At 37.1% G+C, this 21,904-nt stretch overlaps 1 long non-coding RNA gene across 1 annotated transcript in view; it reads left to right on the forward strand.

Moving 5' to 3' along the window:
* LOC140150724 (uncharacterized) overlaps nt 1–21,904 on the forward strand; it is a 410,742-nt gene that overhangs the window by 295,059 nt on the left and 93,779 nt on the right. The window lies entirely within an intron of this gene.

Consider the following 21,904-nt stretch of genomic DNA (forward strand, 5'->3'; position numbering starts at 1 on the left):
TGTGGCCGCTAATAATCCTGCAGGCGTCTTATATCCGATCGTTCAACGTCCGACAAATGACCGGATTTGGGGTCCGATTCCCGTTCGTTTCTCTATGCGTTGTGGCCGCTAATAATCCTGCAGGCGTCTTATATTCGATCGTTCAATGTCCGACAAACGACCGGATTTAGGGGTCCGATTCCCGTTCGTCTCTCTATGCGTTGTGGCCGCTAATAATCCTGCAGGCGTCTTATATTCAATCGTTCAACGTCCGACAAATGACCGGCGAATCCGTCGCATGTGGCACCAACAGGGACGTCCACCCTATCAGAAAAGTGGGGAGGAGAGGGTGGTTGAGGGTTTTTGACCCCTTAGAGGCAGTGGCGTAGCAAGCACTTTTTCAGAGGGTGAACAAAGTGGGGAAAGACAACTTTTAAGGGGGAAAACTTTGACGAAAATAGTCAAATATTGGCTAATAAGTACAAAAGGGCTACAAATCTTATATATCAGGGCAACCAGCGTCCGGGGGCAATAGAGGCTAGAAACCTTTGGACAATGAAGGCCCAATTGAAGCCATTTGTCATTTTTTTGGATCAATTTTAGCACTATTATTGGGTACTATTTTAGTTTGAAACAGCCGCAAATTGGTGAAACGAAAGCCTAATTGAAGCCATTGAAATGTTTTCACCATTATTGTATTATAAACAATTGCTTTCAAAATAACACGTGGATGTCCATAGCAGAATTTGCATGGGGACTGTAGGGCCTATTTACATTATTAGGCCTAGGCCTATAAAAATTTAGTTTTAAAAATGGAAAATTTGGAAAATTGTTTTTGGTGCATCATTTTTACACTATTATTGCCTTAAACAAAAACAAAATGAAGGCCCGAACTGAATTTGCAAAATTTAAAATGTTACACTGGTCTACTGATGACACTTTGATATAAGACTTCAGACTCGTAATTTCAGGTAAGGATTGATATGTTAAAGTCAGTAATAGACCTAAGTCCGTCTTAAATATTGACTTTGGTGACAAAATGTCACGGGCCCTACATATCGACGGGCCGGCAGTAATTTTCACAGGCTTTTGGGCCAAGGAACCACATTTAAGCACTGCCTATAATAATCACAGGCCTATACTTAGGCTTACTATATACTATCCTGGGCCTACTCAATAACGTACAATTTAACCTTTTCCATGTTTTCTCTTCTTTTTTCTTTCTTGTCAATCACTAAAACTGGTAGGAATTTGATATTGCGTCCTCTACCCTTCCGAAAGTGCCCCTCCCTCAATACTACTTACATGCATAGGCCTACTAAATTACGTGCAATTTAACTTTTTCTCTTCTCTTCTCTCTTCAGTTTTTCTCACTTTCTTTTCTTTTTCTCTCCTTTCCCCTTTTTCTACTTGTCAGTCACTAAAGTACTGGGGGAAATATGATATTGCGTCACACACCCTTCAGAAAGTCCCCCCCCCATGATCGATGCACATGTTCGCCATAGGCCTACATCCGGCACAAGCGCCTGCGAAACCTTGCAAACACCTGCGGTATATAAACGAAAGAATAACGAACAAACCCAGGGTATATACAGAACAGTACGAACACACATCGGACAACTTCCGAACATGTGTATTCGAGCACACTCCGTTTCAAGTTTTGTGCATGCACAAAACTTGAAACGTATTGTCGACGGACTTAACAAACATCACCTAACACGAAACGCATTTGGCGGATAATAGCAGGACATATGAAGAACATAAAACGAACATTGACGAACACTAACGGATTTGCTAAAATACCATCCGTTTCTTATACGGAAGACCGATCCGGTGTAGTGTGACACTAACACGGTCTGGGTCAACGTACATCACCGAATGCAAAAATATGCTATCCGGTGGTGAAGGCCTCACAGGAACGTATTTGCAACGAACACGGGCCGAGTGCAACGAACAAAGAACGAACATGAACGAAAGAAGAGCGAACAAACTCCGGCAATATGCAGCACCATACGAACACACATCGGATAAATACCGAACATGTGTATTCGGTACACTCCGTTTCAAGTTTTGTGCATGCCGACGGACTTCACGAACATCACCTAACACGAAACGCATTTGGCGGATGATAGCAGGACATAAAAAGAACATAAAACGATCATTGACGAACAACAACGGATTTACTAAAATACCATCCGTTTCTTGTACGGAAGACCTATTCGGTGTAGTGTGACAGGCGCATAAAAGATGGCCTTGTAAACCATGCACATTATACGTGAAAATAATTGAAATAACTTCAGCTTTTATACTTTACATTGTTTACCACCAGTGCCACTGCACCGCACCGTGAATGCCGAGGCTGTGCATAGTCAGTGCATCCATGTCACTGTGGTCTGAGCGGGGTCTGTGGCGACGATCTTTCCTTCTCAAAATCAAGTTAAATATTGCGATCTGACGGTGTGCAATGGACTCAATATGTTACAAAACCACAAAAGTTTCACCATGATGACTAAAAATCGTGCAAAGTTGATTATTTTGGTTTAAAAATGGGAAAATTGTAGAAACTACTAATGGCGGACGCAACAGAATTTTTTTTTTAAAACATCAGCTACCAAATTTGCTGGCAAAGAGGTTTATTCCCTGCATCGGTACTCAGCTGTTTGTTTTCTAGCTCGCTTTATGTATAGCGAACAAAAGCTACCCAAATCAGCCAAATGTTGGGCTTCAATCAGGGTTCCGTTTGTCTTTATATTCCCATGGTAGCATAATGAACGAAGAATGGGGCACAATAGTAGCTGAAAGCAATGACGTAATCAAAATCTACTAAATATTCATATTTTAGCATTTTTCACTGCACCAATATTGGATTGCTGAACGATTCAGTCCTCACCATCAGCACAACCCGATGACCGTGCGTAGATGTTGAAGGACTTGGAGGATTTAGTCTAGGGATGGGCAGTGATAGGTCTAGCTGGTATGTCTATGCGATCTGCATCATTTACGATCTGCATCATTTTCTCGCAACGCGCTCGCAAACGGCTATCTCCTGAAGATAGCATTGCGGGCCTAAAAAAACGACAGAAAATATTAAGAAAACGTTTGTTAGGAAAGTTTGTTTTTATGTTTTTTGTTATTTGTTTGCTTGTTATTTTTCCGCTATCTACTCAAGATAGTATTTATTTGTAAAATACAAAGAAATTGAGAAAGGTTGAATAATTATATTTTGTTAGGCCTATCTACTGTGATAGCATTTTTAACCATAATGAAATAATACAAAAAAAAAAAAAACGAAAAAAACAAACGGCTACGGCTATCTTCTGAAGATAGCATTGCGGCCCTAAAAAAGACAGAAAATATTAAGAAAACGTCTGTTAGGACAGTTTGTTTTTATGTTTCTTGTTATTTGTTTGCTTGTTATTTTTCCGCTATCTACTCAAGATAGTATTTATTTGTAAAATACAAAGAAATTGAGAAAGGTTGAATAATTATATTTTGTTAGGCCTATCTACTGATGATAGCATTTTTAACCATAATGAAATAATACAAAAAAAAAAAAAAAAAAAAAAAAAACGGCTACGGCTATCTCCTGAAGATAGCATTGCGGCCCTAAAAAAGACAGAAAATATTAAGAAAACGTCTGTTAGGACAGTTTGTTTTATGTTTCTTGTTATTTGTTTGCTTGTTATTTTTCCGCTATCTACTCAAGATAGTATTTATTTGTAAAATAAAAAGAAATTGAGAAAGGTTGAATAACTATATTTTATTTTGTTATTCCTATCTACTGATGATAACCGTTTTTTGTATCATTTCATTAGGTTTAAAAATGCTATCTTCTGAAGATAGCATTGCGGGCCTAATAAAACGACGGAAAATATTAAGAAAACGTCTGTTAGGAAAGTTTTTTTTTTGTTATTTGTTTCCCTTGTTATTTTTCCGCTATCTACTCAAGATACTATTTATTTGTAAAATACAAAGAAATTGAAAAAGGTTGAATAATTATATTTTGTTAGGCCTATCTACTGATGATAGCATTTTTAACCATAATGAAATAATACAAAACACGGCTATCTTCTGAAGATAGCATTGCGGGCCTAATAAAACGACAGAAAATATTAAGAAAACGTCTGTTAGGAAAGTTTATTTTGATGGTTTTTTTTTATTTGTTTGCTTGTTATTTTTTCCGCTATCTAGTCAAGATAGTATTTATTTGTAAAATACAAACAAATCGAGAAAGGTTGAATAATTATATTTTGTTAGGCCTATCTACTGATGATAGCATTTTAAACCTAATGAAATACTACCAAAAAAGAAGGAAATCACGAGACTTAGCATGAGACGAGTCAGGAAGATCATTTGGTATATTCTTTTATATTTCATGTATGTGTGTCTGTCTGTTTTTTTTTTAATCCTTTTACGGTGCAATTTGCAAATCACCCGTAGCGACATCCATCATCTTCTGTGAACACGCGTACGCGTGAGCCCACTTACGATCTGCATCATTTACGATCTGCATCATTTTCTCGCAACGCGCTCGCAAACGGCTATCTTCTGAAGATAGCATTGCGGGCCTAATAAAACGACAGAAAATATTAAGGAAACGTTTGTTAGGAAAGTTTGTTTTTATGTTTTTTGTTGTTTGTTTGCTTGTTATTTTTCCGCTATCTACTCAAGATAGTATTTATTTGTAAAATACAAAGAAATTGAGAAAGGTTGAATAATTATATTTTGTTAGGCCTATCTACAGTAACTGATGATAGCATTTTTAAATCTAATCAAATAATACAAAAAAAAAACCGGCTACGGCTATCTTCTGAAGATAGCATTGCGGGCCTAAAAAAAAAAGACAGAAAATATTAAGAAAACGTCTGTTAGGAAAGTTTGTTTTTATGTTTTTTGTTATTTGTTTGCTTGTTATTTTTCCGCTATCTACTCAAGATAGTATTTATTTGTAAAATAAAAAGAAATTGAGAAAGGTTGAATAACTATATTTTATTTTGTTATTCCTATCTACTGATGATAACCACTTTTTGTATTATTTCATTAGGATTAAAAATGCTATCTTCTGAAGATAGCATTGCGGGCCTAATAAAACGACAGAAAATATTAAGAAAACGTCTGTTAGGAAAGTTTTTTGTTGTTATTTGTTTACCTTGTTAGTTTTCCGCTATCTACTCAAGATACTATTTATTTGTAAAATACAAAGAAATTGAAAAAGGTTGAATAATTATATTTTGTTAGGCCTATCTACTGATGATAGCATTTTTAACCATAATGAAATAATACAAAACACGGCTATCTTCTGAAGATAGCATTGCGGGCCTAATAAAACGACAGAAAATATCAAGAAAACGTCTGTTAGGAAAGTTTATTTTGATGTTTTTTGTTATTTGTTTGCTTGTTATTTTTTCCGCTATCTACTCAAGATAGTATTTATTTGGAAAATACAAACAAATTGAGAAAGGTTGAATAATTATATTTTGTTAGGCCTATCTACTGATGATAGCATTTTAAACCTAATGAAATACTACCAAAAAAGAAGGAAATCACGAGACTTAGCATGAGACGAGTCAGGAAGATCATTTGGTATATTCTTTTATATTTCATGTATGTTTGTCTGTCTGTTTGTTCGTTTTTTTTATCCTTTTACGGTGCAATTTGCAAATCACCCGTAGCGACATCCATCATCTTCTGTGAACACGCGTACGCGTGAGCCCACTTACGATCTGCATCATTTTCTCGCAACGCAACGCGTATACATTAGTCAGGGAGTGAAAGCAGTTTAGGTAGAATTAATTCCTCAATCGACGATTTTTGTACCAGTGGGTGTAGAATATATTGTAGTATTGTATAACAAAAATCGACTAAAATCTACTTTGGGCAAAACAAATTACAAGCCTTAGAAAATTGCACTTATTCTAACTTTGAGCAAGTTTAATTCCGAAGAGGTAAATAGAAAATACTTTTGCGAAGCGTGGTCGCATCGGCTATCGCGACGGCATTACGCGCTGATACATGAGCGTCAAATTGCGTATATTACGCATACACCGTGTTCCGCGCTATTCACATTTTATTATAATTATCCTTCCGCACACACGGTTCGCATCATTAATTGCATATTACCCCTAGACAGAGAATCACCAAACTTGGACTAAAATGTGCGATATTTGTCTGCCCTCAGAGAGGATCATTTATTCAACAATAATAATTCCACATAAATGCACTAATTGAAGTACTGATCGATCATTTACATCATATAACTTGATACATATATAAGGACATAGCCACGAAACACACCAAATATATATTGAAACCTGAGTAACCGTACCCATAGACACAACCTCCTGGTAAAAAGGCCAACCTACCAATGGAGGCTAATTTAACACAAGATATATATAAATTATATTGAGACCTGAGTAACCGTACCCATAGACACAGCCTTCCGGTAAAAAGGCCAACCTACCGATGAAGGCCCGGATGAAGGCTAATATTAGGACCAGAATAAACGTACCCTTAATCACTACTTCCTGGTAAACATACCACTGAAAGCTAATTAATTGTATATAATTATTATGACCTGAGTAAAATCGGAGAGCAAACCATACCCATAGGCACTACTTCCTGGTAAACCTACCACTGAAAGCTAATTAACTGTACATAATAAAATAACATTAAATAAGAACATAACATAACATAACATTTATCAAGTTAATCTAATAATAAATATGTGGTCATATGATCAGAATTGATATAATTAACATGATTAAGAAATAGTATAAAGAAATAAACCGCCAAACAAGTTTCTTTAAAAGAAACTTGCTATTCCACCCGTGAGAGCTAGAGGGGGAGGCGGTATATAGCATGTTAATGTTAGTAGCCTCACCAGTTTGGTGTTAGGCCTAACAACTGATTTTTGATTTTTAAAAGATAATAAAGTATTAACGAACTAACTTCAGTAACATATCAACATATGTGTTTTGAGTGTATTCAGCATGATCAGATAATTGACATCTCTGTAATAAAGTTTCTCGACGGACTAACCCGTATTCTTTCCTACAAGTAGTTGTTACAACTTTCCTGTTACAACGAACTATTAATAATATTTATAAACCTCAGGATTCACTTCATTTTAATCCTGCTGATGGTAAAGGTGCCTGCATCTCAACAGATGCAGCACATTTTGGTACCATTATTTAAATAACCATTAAAAGCTTAAATGTCGGTATTCCGAATCTAAATAATGTTACTAATGAAGACTATGCCACATTAATGTTGCCCTATTGTTGAAATTTCCACTATAATAAACGTGACGAAGCCATATATGCATTTAATACAAGCAACTCAGAATTAAAATATTAACAATTAAACTACATTGTTATCATGAATGCTCACTTTAGCACGCTTAATGAAATAAAGGCTTTTACATGTACAATTGATGAGCCTCAAAGGATAAAAGTATTTAAAAACTATACAATAGTCTTAACCATGAATATCATGCCTCATTATTTGCTTGTAGAATTATACGCTATACTTCAAGAAATCCTGGAAACACATTGTTGTATAAATGGATACAGTTTTGTAGTCATAACAGGAATATACATAATAAACAATAAATCTTACCAATCAAAAACATTGTTATCATGTTGATGGGAAAAGAGCACGCATCTCAACAAGTGCAGCACATTTTGGTATGCTTAATGAAATAAAGCATATACTACAGTTATTTTTAAAAAGCCTCACAATATAAAAGTATTAAAAAACTTTTCAATAATCTTCACCATGAAGATCATGCCTCGTTATTTTTGATATGTTTGTTGAAATGACTATTCACTATACTTCACGAAATTCTAGAAACACGCTGTGTAATAGATATAGCTATAATAACATGAATAAACGCCATTTATAATAAAATATTACCAATTCACTACGTTATATGTTACAAGAGCATGCATCTCAACACTAGTGCAGCGCATTTTGGCATGCTTATACTAAATTTAAGTATTCCACCATTATTTTACAGACAAACAAACATATTTCAAGATTTAGAGACTTATGCTAACAATGAAAACAGAGATAACTTATTTTTTGTTTTTGTTGACCCATTAAATATTCTCTATTTTGCACGCAGTTCTGAAAACGCACTTTGTATATAACAGAAGTTATAACCATTGGTAGCATAAGAGTAGGTATTTCAAAATTAGTATACTTTGAACACTCAATGTCTTGTTACTATTTTACAGGTTTTAAACTACACTTATATATTTGAATTCATGAAATCTTCCGATCTTGTTATTTTCATACATAAGACACATTAAATTGAACATATTAAGCTTAATAATAGTAAGTATCAAATACCGTAATTGTTGAGTTATCAATATTTGAGGTGACTGCTGCGCTATTATTGATTCACCTGATATTCAAAAATGCATTAACTCAAATTTGGTAGTTCACTGTTCTCAATATAAAATCCAGAAATACACAGTAATTGTCCTTACAAGAAAATGTTCGAATATTATTAGCTCCCTGATTAGCTCACATTCCTCATGCGCAGTTGAGTTCATTTCTTCTTCAGTCTACATATAGGCCTATTTAGGCGAGATGAGCACGTCCAAATACAGACCTTTGTAAGTATATAATAACATTATCATTTTGTTCGCAGTTATCAGCTGTGATGCGACAAATTGTAAGATGATAACCATAACGCATACACCTTTAACAGCTTTTAGCTCGTTTTCCTTCATCGTTTAGTAACCATGGTAACAGATTACTTGTTATTTAGGCCAGAGATGTGCACAACGTGTATAATTATCATTGTCCATCTGTTGACAATTAGCTGTGATTTGTGTCGAATTTAAGTTGATAAACCCTTCAGCTCGCTTTTCTTCATTGGCTTACTACCAATCCTACCTACTTAAGTTATTATGTAGGCGAGATGAGCACATCAATTACATAAAATTGTCAAGTTTTAGGATCGGTGCCGCCACTTCGGCATCTTTTTCAGGAATATTTTGAATTGCACCATTATCATGATTATCTTTATCATTACTGTTAGTGTTTTTTGCCCCCGAAAGGTATTAGTGACCGTGGCGCCATTATCATCATTATCGGGGATTCCTTTTTTGTGATGAAGGCACCAGTCGAAATGTCCGTATTCCAGAATGTGATGAACATAACTCTGTACTCCCCCGGGGAGATGATGTATTTTGCGACACTCATACCCCCCTGGAATAGTGCATGATGGGAAAGAGGGAAAAAGGTCTATAGGCCCTACATACGGTGTGTCCCGATTGACCACATTTTCCCTCGTGAAGCATGAAGTACCCAGGTGGTGAAAGTCTAGGAGAAGTAGAGTAAAAAATGGATTTGTCAATCATAAGAATCTAAACGTTTTTTATTTCAACCTTGTAGAAAAAAATCTATTAAAGTTTAATATATAGCCTAACAGTGGAAGTCCCAGGATCAAACCTTGTCAGCCATGAAAGATCATTTCTAACCATCTGCAGCCCAATTATGGAATTCTCTACCTGCCCAAATTCCAGCTATTAGATCGAGGGCCAGCTTTAGCAGGGAGCTTAATCGCTTTCTGGGTGCATCTTCGTCAGCAGCTTCTAAATGATTTATTTGTGTCTGCTGTTAAGGGCTGGGGTATGAACGTTTGGACAGTATTTATTGTGGGACATTAGAGCACATCAGACATATCGAATTGCATTCTGAATACGAAGAATGTCATTCTGATATCAAATAATTTTGATTTTTGAAATTCGCAATTTAATACACATTTTATGGCAAATCATTAAAATTGATATTTTGATATTTATCAGTACTTGAAGTAAACTTTATAAATCTGATGATTTATACTTAAAGTGTATGTAGGTGGGATGAAAAGCCGACGATCAATTGAATATTTTGACCTTTCGTATTGAAGATATGGATTTTTTCCCAAAACACCAAAAAAATTAGGTCTTTTTGGGAAAAAATCCATATCTTCAATATGAAAGGTCAAAATTTTCAATTGACCGTCGGCTTTTCCTCCCTGCTACATACACTTTAAGAATATGTCATTAGATTTATTTAATTTACTTCGAGGACTGTTATATATCAAAAATTTGAAAAATATCAATTTTTATAATTTGTCATAAAATTTGTATTATATTGTGATTTTCAAAAATGAAAATTATTTGATATCAGAAAGACATGTTTCGTATTCAGAATGCAATTCGATAGGTCTGAGGTGCTCTCATGTCCCACAAAAAATACTGTCGAAACGCAATAAACGCTCATTTTAGATCCCTTAATGCCCAGTAATGCCATGTCGAAAAAACAAAACAAAACAAAAAAAAACAAAAACTAAGTTCCGTCAACTTTCGCTTAGAAATAAAATAATGTTTGAACATTGTTACAAGGTTGTTTTATGGGAGCACACCACCATAAGATTCCGCGACTAAATGTGTAACCCGCAAAATAGTCCTAATAAAACGTAGAAATTGAGCTTTTTGTTACATTTTTCAGCAAATAATGTGTCTGAGATACGTTTGTTTGATAACATTCTAAAGCTGAAACGGTTTGGATGAAATTACGTGCAGAAAAATGATTTTAAATGTGTTCTGGCGGACTAATCGTGCATATCATGTATCGATGCAGAATTGAGCTTTCAACAGCTTTGAAATCACGGGATGGGGTAAAAATGTCAAATTTGCAAAAAACGGACATTGGCGATCTATGTGCAAAAGAAAATATATCAAAGCTTAAGGATCATCCCATAACCATGCCCAGTTTCATTGCTCTATCTATTGCAAGGAAATAATTAGAAGAGATTTCCGAGAGGCTTTTTCGCACGTATTTCAATGGGAAGCGTAATGGTGGTGTGCCCCCTTCTAATGATAATCCGCCATCGATTGTCAGTGACTCGAATTTCATGGAGCGATAACATTTCAATCAAATCTATATAATAGGGCCTAATAGTCTCCCGCGATATCACATGTGTAAAAGCGTGTGCCAGCAGGTATGCAATGACGTAGGCCTATAGTCCTATATTATTAGGCCGTCAGTTACATTATATATTAGGAAAATAAAAACACGATAAATCTATACTGCATTAGCAAAATAATTGCATAATAGGCTTTTATACCAACCAGTTATAACTCATTTAATTAGTAGGCCTAAACCATCGGACCAAATGGTTTGTAGACAGTGGCGGTGTGCCCCCCTGCCGCCGTTCGTCATGGCCGTCGGTTCATGATGTAAGGCCGTCGGTAGACGGAAGGCGTTGGTGAAAAAAACTGGGTTAACAATAGATTATTTTTTACCCAGAGTGACAGAAAAAAGGGGCAGAATACCGCCTATTATCCATTTTATTATCCTTTTATTTATTTATTTTTTTTTTGCTCTTCACTTTTTCAAACCAAGCAAAAAAAATTTGGGTCAACAAATAACAACTTCTGTCGGCAAAAAATATTTCCGTCGGTACATTTACAAGTTGTGCCCCCCCCTCCCCCAAAAAAACATCACTTACTCTCCCACTCTCGGCCTGTCAAAATCGCTTGCCTCCCTCTCGGCCCGCAAAAACCTTTGCCCCCGGCCCCTTGCACATGCCAAATTTTTGGGATCACAATATGCAAATCTTATATGATCTTGTCAACACCCCCCCCATTACACCCTCCTCCAGGGCTCATAATCATTGTACAGGTCTAGATAACTATTAATTTCCGTTGTAGGCTTCTTGCAATGTCTGATATAGTCTGGCCTTTATATATACCAATTAGGCCTAGGTTTAATTAATTGGTGAACGACATCAAAGTATTTTATACATCAAATGTATTACCTATAGGGCCTAAATATTTATTCTTTCAACAAATGGGGACATCTTAATTCATGTATGACGAACAGGTAAAAGTTGCAAGAACTTCAAACGCGATTAGGGCCTATCTCAAAATGGCCATTTTGTGATACGCCACTACCGTAAAACCTCGTCTACATGCATATAGAGTGCTTCTGATGAAAGCTAAATTATTCCAGACGCCATTTTGGAGTTTGAGCCAATAAATTACAGATCCAAGCATATACATTTACAAACAAAAAGACCAATCTATTGTATTGGTATATTTACGCTTGTTTGGTATTGATTAAGCTTTCATCAAAACACTATTATTATATGCTTGTAGACGAGGTTTTACGGTATTTCATCCGAGCGACAAATTATTATTGCACAAGGTGGCGATCAATTAGACACCGACTTCGTGCGTGTGATGTGTTCGTGACGCTCTGGTTTACGCAGTATGCAAGCCAACACGCTCACTTGTTGCGCGAACGCAATTACAAAACAGTAAGCGTAGACGCGTTAACCATGTTTGCGTAAATGCGGCTCAAAAGTCGGAAACATTCGTGATTTGTATATTTTTGCTGTAAAATAGTGATTTTCAAATGCCTGTAGATTTTTTTGCCCAGGGTGGATTTTGGTCGATAATTGCAGCCACGTCTACCAGTACAAAAATTGCCGATTAAGGAATTAATTCCAGCAGACAGCCTTCCCAGAGCTCTCTCTCCCTCACTACATACCGACGGGCGCAAATGGCTATCTTCTGAAGATAGCATTGCGGGCCTGATAAAACAATAATTACAGAAAATATTGCACAAATTTAGAAAACATCTGTCAGGAAAGTTTGTTTTTGATGTTTTTTGTTTGCTTGCTTGTTAATGTTTCCGCTATCTACAATGCAAGATTCTCATCTGTGTGACGCCGATGTCACCACAATGTCACTCCATCGGAAACTACACCTCGGTTTTCCATATCGCCGGTCCGAAATAGCCGGGTAGCCAGCCTCCTAGGTTTCTACAGAGTGACTTCGCGGCGCGGTGACTTCGCAGGAGTATGGTTGGCTAAGCAGTTCATAACGTGTACTAATACGTGTATTCGAAATTTCGAATACGCGTAATGGAATAAACCAATCAGCGTTTAGATTCGAGAACGTGGGTTACAATTTCGACCTCGTGAGACTGCCCGCATGTGATATCAACGCAATTGGCACTTGTCCTCGTGCACTTATAACAAACTTAACTTAATAATCAAAAGGCTTATAATTATTATAAGAATAAGAAGCGGGAGAAGAATGTGAATGAAGATTATTTTGAAACGGACCCGATATAGCATTCATTTCTACATACTTACAAAGTATGATGTTTTGCATAACTTTTATTTTGCATAAAGAAACACCGCGCGATGTGTGTTGTAAGGGTGCATACTACCAAATTACTGCCCATCATCATTTATTAGACATTAGGATAATCATCCCTAAAAACAGAAACATACAGTCATGCAGCGTACACTTAACATGTGTTTGAACCTGAACACTAACTTATGCAGGATACACCCCATGCATGCAGCCTATACGGTAGGTCTGACCAAACACGGAGAAGCTGAAGGTCACTCTGTATATTTATCTTCTACCTGACCAGCATGCAAATCCCTCAGAATTTGGACAACCGCAGGTCAAGGCTGTGTATGTGTTGTTGTTCGGTATCGGCCGCTTTAGGGCAGGATACGGTCACTGTTCTAATATCCTCTACTTTCAAAGAATAATTCATATTATATGTAGCCTAGCCTAATACTTTAGGATTCAGTGTGGAGACAGATACATATATTGCTAATTCATTTGTTACATACACTATCCGCTGTTTAAAATGTTTTTATTCCAGGACGGAATAAATGTATTCCACATAGAATAAAGTTGGTATTAGAAGTGGAGTGTACCCTATCTATTTTTTGCTACATCAGAAAATATTTCAAAATCGGAATAAATGCATTCTTGAATTCCCCCAAAGGAATTTTTGAAAAAGCATTTTATATAAAGGAAGCCAATAGGCCTACCTTTAACCCTTCTCCCCTAAAAAGGTATGAAAATACCAAAAACGACTTTATTCTCTGATCTTTTAGCATGTTCTGTTCATTCCCGTCATTTCTTACAAAAAACGGCGTGATGTAGCACGGTGAGGATTAAAATTATCTCCGAATTTTTATCTGCAGTGAACGAGGTTGTTTACGTGCCTCGATTTAAATACACGGGCTTTAAAATTTCCCTCCCACGTTCTCGAAACTCAACGCTGATTGGTCTGTTCCATTGCGCGTATTCGAAATTTCGAATACACGTATTAATGAACGTTATGAACTGTTTGGCCAACCATACAGGAGAGTCACACCGGTGTGACTACGCGACTGGGCCTGGGTGCTCAGTACCGGTGTTTTGGGTTGCCGGTTTTGCTTTTATTGCCATATTTTTTATATTCTCTTGATTTATTCAAATAATATTCTTTATTTCTTGCTTTTTTAGGGAATTAGGGAGGGGGAAATTGCAGAATGAACTTTAAAAATAAGGAAAAAATATTAGATGAATAAAATAAATTTGTTAGTAAAAGAAATAAACATGATCAGTAAACAAAGTATAATTCAATAAACTAATATGATGAATAAAATACATTTTTGTTAATTGGTGGTTATTTGAATAACTAAATAAATAAAAAATTAAGAAATAAATAAACAGGATGAAACCAATAAACGAAGAAATGGAAGAAACAAAGAAACACTTCGAAAGAAAACAACTTGAGAAAAAATGCAAATAAAGAAGTTAAAAGTAGGAATATTATAAGAAGCATGTAGGCCTATTGATGAATTAAAATATTAAATGTGTAAAATAAATAAATAATTCTAACAATAATAATTCATAACAAGCATAAGACACAATTTCAAACAAACACTGCAATAGGCCTATATTGATGTGACACCGATTTATAGGCATAATTTGATAACGTAAAAAATCAACATGAAAAACGAATCAAACTAATAGGCCTATTTTGAAAAACGGAAAAAGAAAATAGCACAAGCCAAAGTTTTGCATAAACTTACGGCAGTAAAAGTATAAATTTGTAGTAGGCCTTTCAGGAAAGTGACAAGAAGCAAAACAAAATGCATGCTAGACCTATAAATCAATTTTTAAATATAACAGAAAAATGCTTGCTTCAAAATAAGTGAAGTTTGGCAAATCAAAATGTATAAATTGAAAATGCTAGGCCTAATAATAGGCATACTTTGCGAACTTCGGCTGAAAATTAATATCTCTTTAAAACATTTAAAAACACAATTTGTTTCAAATAAAAAAGTTTCAACAGGCCTATATAACGTTATCATGCAAAATATGACAAAATAGGCCTACTTTGATTGCAAAACATGCCATCTAACCACTGAAGTAAACAAATCAATGATATAAGTTTTGTGGGAAAACAAGCAAACAAATAAACAAAATAAAAACGTTTGAAATTAAACAAACAGATAAACCAAGAACAAGAACTGCAAATAAAACACACACAGTTGATGAGATTATTAAACAGGCAGCACGAAAAGAATTAAAATATTATAAAAGAGAACAATAAATAAATGAAACAAAATGAATCGGAAGTCTCACAGTTGAAATATAAATGATAAAGAATGCAAAAGCACAATAAAAACGGCAGTAGAACCACAGACCCACTATACAGCATGCATCAATCAATTAATTATAAAACCAACTCATTCCATTCATGAGCGTATACAAGCAGTAAACAAGCATGATACGCGTATTTGTCATCTTCAGCGCGTATTTGGTAGATATACGCGCGCGTCCCCAGAGTGTTCGAACTCATAACAGGGTTCGGTCAACGACCTTTCGGCAGCGTAGTCACCTTGAAGTTCGCCGACTGTGCACCAAGCAGGCGACGCATGGGGGCACTGGCTACGGAAGTCACTTTGATGTGACTACAAGATGTGGACCACTGTCGGAATCTAGTCAGTGGTGTACCTCATGATAGTGAGGGAGAGAGAGCTCTGGGAAGGCTGTCTGCTGGAATTAATTCCTCAATCGACAATTTTTGTACTGGTAGACGTGGCTGCTATTATTCTAGGGTACCTGCAGGTAATATGGGACCATTAAGGACGTTTAGCTTATGTGCATAAAAACTATAGAAGATATGCCCAAAAGGGATTGTTATGATGAACAACCTGTCCTTTAAGATTAATAAAACAGGCAATGTTATCTTGTTTTTATGTTTGTTTGGACGCTATGACGTCAAAATGACGTCATCGTCAAAGGTCCCATATTACCTGCATGTGCAGGTAATATGGGACACTGTGTTATCTCTATGGTGAAAATCAAAATGTTCAGAAAATCACTCTTTTGTTCTAAAAACATTTTTGTTACATGATTTTGAATGTTAAATGCAAATTTCAACAAGAAAATTCAATTTTCTAAATAGTTTTGCTTTTCGCATTGACAATGCACACAATTTCCTATGTGTCCCATATTACCTGCACCCATTCAGTTGAAAATCAGAGAAAATAATCATTCATAAAAGGAAAGTGCCACTTCTCAGTGGAATTTTACCTGCTGATAAGCTTAACCCATCACCTAAAGATCATAAAAAGTGACAAATGCACCCTCAGTACCAGAGTATTTGGATACACAATCATAAAATGTGGCGTCATTGATTTTATATCAGGCCAAAAAACGACGTAAATTTTTGGGCAATTTCACTCTTTTGGCATTGATTTCCAAGAGTTTGATACACAGACTCCAAAACTGCATTTCTAGAAGCACAATTGATGTCTCTAAACACTTAACAAATCAACTTAAAGTGTGTACCTTCTCTAAGCTACTTTTTGTTAAAATGAAAACAGGTGTCCCATATTACCTGCTGTCCCATATTACCTGCAGCTACCCTATCACATATCCAAAATCGACCAAAATCCACCCTGGGCAAAAAAAATCTACAGGCATTTGAAAATCACTTTTTTACAGCAAAAATACACAAATCACGAACGTTTCCGACTTATGAGCCGCATTTACGCAAACATGGTTAACGCGTCTACGCTTACTGTTTTGTAATTGCGTTCGCGCAACAAGTGAGCGTGTTGGCTTGCATACTGCGTAAACCAGAGCGTTACGAACACATCACGCGAAGTCGGTGTCTAATTGATCGCCACCTTGTGCAATCATTTGTCGCTCGGATGAAATAGTGGCGTATCACAAAATGGCCATTTCTAATCGCGTTTGAAGTTCTTGCAACTTTTACCTGTTCGTCATACATGAATTAAGATGTCCCCATTTGTTGAATAGATATGAAAAAAATAAATATTTAGGCCCTAAGTAATACATTTGATGTATAAAATACATTGATGTCGTTCACCAATTAATTATAGTCATTAAACCTAGGCCTAATTGGTATATATATAGGCCAGACTATATCAAACATTGCAAGAAGCCTACAACGGAAATTAATAGTTTAGACCTGTACAATAATTATGAGCCCTGGTGGAGGGTGAAATGGGGGGGGACAAGATCATTATAAGGTTTGCAAATTGGGATCCCAAAAATTTGGCATGTGCAAGGGGCTGGGGGGGGCAAAGGTTTTTGGCGGGCCGAGAGGGGAGGCAAGCGATTTTTGACAGGCCGAGAGGGGGAGAGTAAGCGATTTTTGGCGGCCGTTCGGAAATTTAACCACCGGGGAGGGGGGGCTCATTCAATTGGTCTAATAACCCATAACCCATTTGGTCTACAAACCATTTGGTCTACAAACAGTGGCGTAGCCAGGAGGTTGGAAAGGGGGGGGGGGCGGGCACAACTTGTAAAATGTACCGACGGAAATATTTTTTGCCGACGGAAGTTGTTATTTGTTGACCCAAAAATGTGTGCATGTTTTGAAAAAGTGAAGAGCAAAAAAAAAAATAATAAAAGGATAATAAAAAGGATAATAGGCGGTATTCTCCCCTTTTTTCTGTCACTCTGGGTAAAAAATAATTTATTGTTAACCCAGTTTTTTTCACCAACGCCTTCCGTCTACCGACGCCGGCCATGACGAACTTGGCGGGGGCAGGGGGGCACACTACAACGCCACTGTCTACAAACCATTTGGTCCGATGATTTAGTCTGCTAACAGATTGGTTTAGGCATATAACAGGTTGGTATAAAAGCCTATTATGCAATTATTATTTTGCTATTGCAGTAGGCCTATAGATTTATCGTGTTTTTATTTTCCTAATGTATAATGTAACTGACGGCCTAATAATATAGGACTATAGGCCTACGTCATTGCATACCTGCTGGCACACGCTTTTACACATGTGATATCGCGGGAGCCTACTATTTATATATAGATTTGATTGAAATGTTATCGCTCCATTTGAGTCACTGACAATCGATGGCGGATTATCATTAAAACAACCTTGCTCAAACATTATTTCATTTCTAGGCTATATCAGTTCGGGGGCACTGCTAATTCAAAGACGTCTCTGATATCAAAGACTCTTCAGTGCCGAGTCACCTGACAGTATCATAATTCAAAGACGTCTCATAAATCACATACTCCCTAGTCTCAAAACCCAGCCGCAAACGATATTGTGAACGTGAACTGGCGCAACGGGAATAATTTTGCGAGTAGGCCTAATCAGCATGATCAGGGTTGTAGCTAGCCCAAGTGCCTGCTAGCTCCTGCTAATTTTACTATCCAATTTATGAATTAAATCGCGGGCTCGGGATACACTCTTTCTAGTGAACGTGAGAATCGGAGAATGCAAAAAAAATGTTGCTCTTTTTCATGCTGCAGAATAACTTTGCTCCCTCGACGACATTTTGCAGACTTTCAATTCTCCGGACAAATCAAAACTGTTTATTGGTTATTTTCGGGGCATAGGCCTATATTTTTTTACAGATTTCCAACTGAGCCGCAAATTTTAGTTTTAGGCCTATATGAACACTCGTGCTCTATAATTCCTCCAATTCCGCCTAAGTTTAGGCTTTTCTGTTTTGCTTGAGGGGGATGTGCTATAATAGGCCTATAGTCATTATATCTATGAAAGATAGGCCTATAATTCCTAACAAATTTCCTGCGGACCTGACTTCTGCTCAATTAGGCCTAGGCCTATAAGGATAAATGCAAGTTAGCCTTTTCTTTTTTGACGGAGAAGGGTGCCTGAGGGGGATGTGCTCCCTCAGAATTTGGAGAATTATTTTCAAAAAGTTGTGAAAGGCACAATAAAGTAATTTGGTGTAAAAGTTTACACTTATTATTCGTATTATTTTGGGCATAACAGATTTCAACGGACCCGACTTGTGAGGGGGATATTATCCTCAAACTAAAAGCCAATTGGTGCATCATTTTGCATTAGGCCCCTATTATTAACTTATTTTTCCGACCATCATGATTAAGCATATAGCCTATAGGCCATATAACCATGTCATGATAATGCATAATATGTATTTTAGAATGGATTTCCAGTGGATGCGACTTCCGTGTCACAAATTTCAAGCATGAACATAATTATGATGCGCAATAACTCAGAACGTACTCTTCCTCGTTTCTTCTTGTTTTCTTCCTTGTTTTCTTTCCACCTTTCCCCCTTTCGTTTGCCTAAAAATACCCGGATATTGAAATGAGCCTGGGTGGCTGTGGCAAAACAAAATTTTCAACCCAGTTTTGCTGATATTTTGTCCTGATTTTTGTAACATTTTCGTCCCGGTATTGGCAATTATTTTATATATGTTTTCAGTTGTCGGGATATTTCTTTCAATTTTTGGGAAATCAGACCGAAAAAGTAGATATTTTTCTTTTCCCTCCCTTTTCCGCCCTTCAATTTTTTAGGGGGCACTATACTGCCCCACTGGCTATGCCCAGGCCCGTACGCAAAGTGGGGCCGTGCGGTGGGGCAAAAGTCCTAAAAAAAATCCTAATTTGCGACCGTATATAGCAAAAAAAAAAATATGTTTTTTATGCTTTTTAGTCAAAAAAAAGGTCCAAAGTTTGTGAAGAAGGTCCACTTTTTACAAAATCGCCCCCTGGAAAAAAAGAACCACTTTTTCAAAATCAGCACCCCCCCAAAAAAAACAAAACGGGCCTGGCTATACCACTGCTCTGTCACTCCCCTTCCTCTCCCTTCTCTCTTTCTCTCTCTGTCTCCCTCATTTTTTTTTTTTACTCCGGGGCTGCATGCCCCAAAGCCCCACTCCCTGGGCAGTGGGCACGCGCCTGGTTTACTGTAAATTGTTGATCTATTTTGAGCCACCTAATCATAACATAACCCTACCCCTATCAATAAAATACAAGTGTCCATATTTCTCGAATTCATCCCATGCACGTGTGCAAGAGTCAGGCCACGAGGTTAGGCCTGAACGTTTCCGTAAAGGGCCTACCATTTTCAAGTCATTTTTGAATATATTTTTGAAAAGTTGCCGCCACAATGCGTGCCAAAAATCGCTCCCCTCCCTCTTCGTTGACTGGCCAAAAATTCATTGTTCCCTCCTTTTTTTGCCTTGCCAAATATATTCACTCCCCGCAAAACGTTGGATATGGCTCGATTTTGCCAATCTAAGTGATTTCTGGGACCATTTGTCAGAATTTGCACAGATAGATATGATGTTTGCACAGGCAGATATTTGCTAAACATAGGAAAGCATATTCCGATACAGTCACCTTCTTTCCGATGTGCTGCATCTAGTGCCAAACTGTAAAAAAAAGCACGACGTATGTGATATCACAGACCCCCGTATGTGAAATCACTGACCCGTCTTCAGAGACGTCTTTGAATTAGCAGTGCCCCCGAACTGATATAGCTTTAATAGATTTTTTTCTACAAGATTGAAGTAAAAACGTTTAGATTCTTATGATTGACAAATCCATTTTCTACTCTACTTCTCCTAGACTTTCACCATCTTGGCACTTCATGCTTCACGAGGGAAAATGTGGTAAATCGGGACACACCGTACTACACGCTACCCTGGACCACGTAGGCCTATGTAGGGCCTATAGGTATAGGCCTACGCCCGGGGGCCTACGATCCACTTAAAAGAACCAAACATCATGGAAGGTTTTGTGATCACATAGGCCTAGCCTAACTTAAAGGGGCCCTACTCCCGGGGGCCTATACCTCTCAGAACAACAAAAATAACTAAGCCCTTGTCTTTTTTTTTTTCCCCAGACATTATAGATTATTATATAGGCCTACGCTAAAACAGCCCTAAGTTTATTTGTATTTGCACCAATTTTGCGATCATTCATAAGAAATAAAAAGCAACTCTTCCTCTTTTTGGACTATAGAGCCGAGGACGAGCTGAGACATGTTTTTTTTTTTTTTTAATAATAGGCCTAGACCTAGTGGACTATTATAGCAGGCAGCGTAGGTGCATAATATAATTATTTAGACTACTAAATACGACACCTTCGAAGTATCTTGAAAGCAGTTATGCTGAAGATCCCAATTAATAATCCACATTTCATTGGCAAACCGACATGAACAGTCCGCCATCAATGAATGGCAAAATATGCAATCAATGATGCGAATTGCGAACCGTGTGTGCGGAAGGATAACTATAATAAAATGTGAGTTAGCGCGGAACACGGTGTATGCGCAATATACCCAATTTGACGCTCATGTATCAGCGCGTAATCCCGTCGCGATAGCTGATGCGACCTCGCTTCGCAAAAGTATTTTCTATTTACCTCTTCGGAATTAAACTTGCTCAAAGTTAGAATAAGTGCAATTTTCTAAGGATTGTAATTTTTTTTGCCCAAAGTAGATTTTAGTCGATTTTTGTTATACAATACTACAATATATTCTACACCTGCTTGTACAAAAATCGTCGATTGAGGAATTAATTCTACCTAAACTGCTTTCACTCCCTGACTATGAGTCGCCAATGCGGCATCGAGCAGGTAGCACATCGGAGGCTAGCAGTTGTAGTCACTGCGTGATGACACTGCTGCACAGTACCCTACTGCCTTGTTTCCGATGTAGTCACTCTCCTGTAGTGACTCTGTCGGCCACCATAGGGAGTGACGGCGGTAGTGACTTCAGAGTTCCAGTGCGATGTAGTCACTCTGTCGCCAGGAATTTTGCAGTGTACTCAAGATAGTA

Source organism: Amphiura filiformis, chromosome 1 (assembly GCF_039555335.1).
Source record: "Amphiura filiformis chromosome 1, Afil_fr2py, whole genome shotgun sequence".
NCBI lineage: Eukaryota > Metazoa > Echinodermata > Ophiuroidea > Amphilepidida > Amphiuridae > Amphiura > Amphiura filiformis.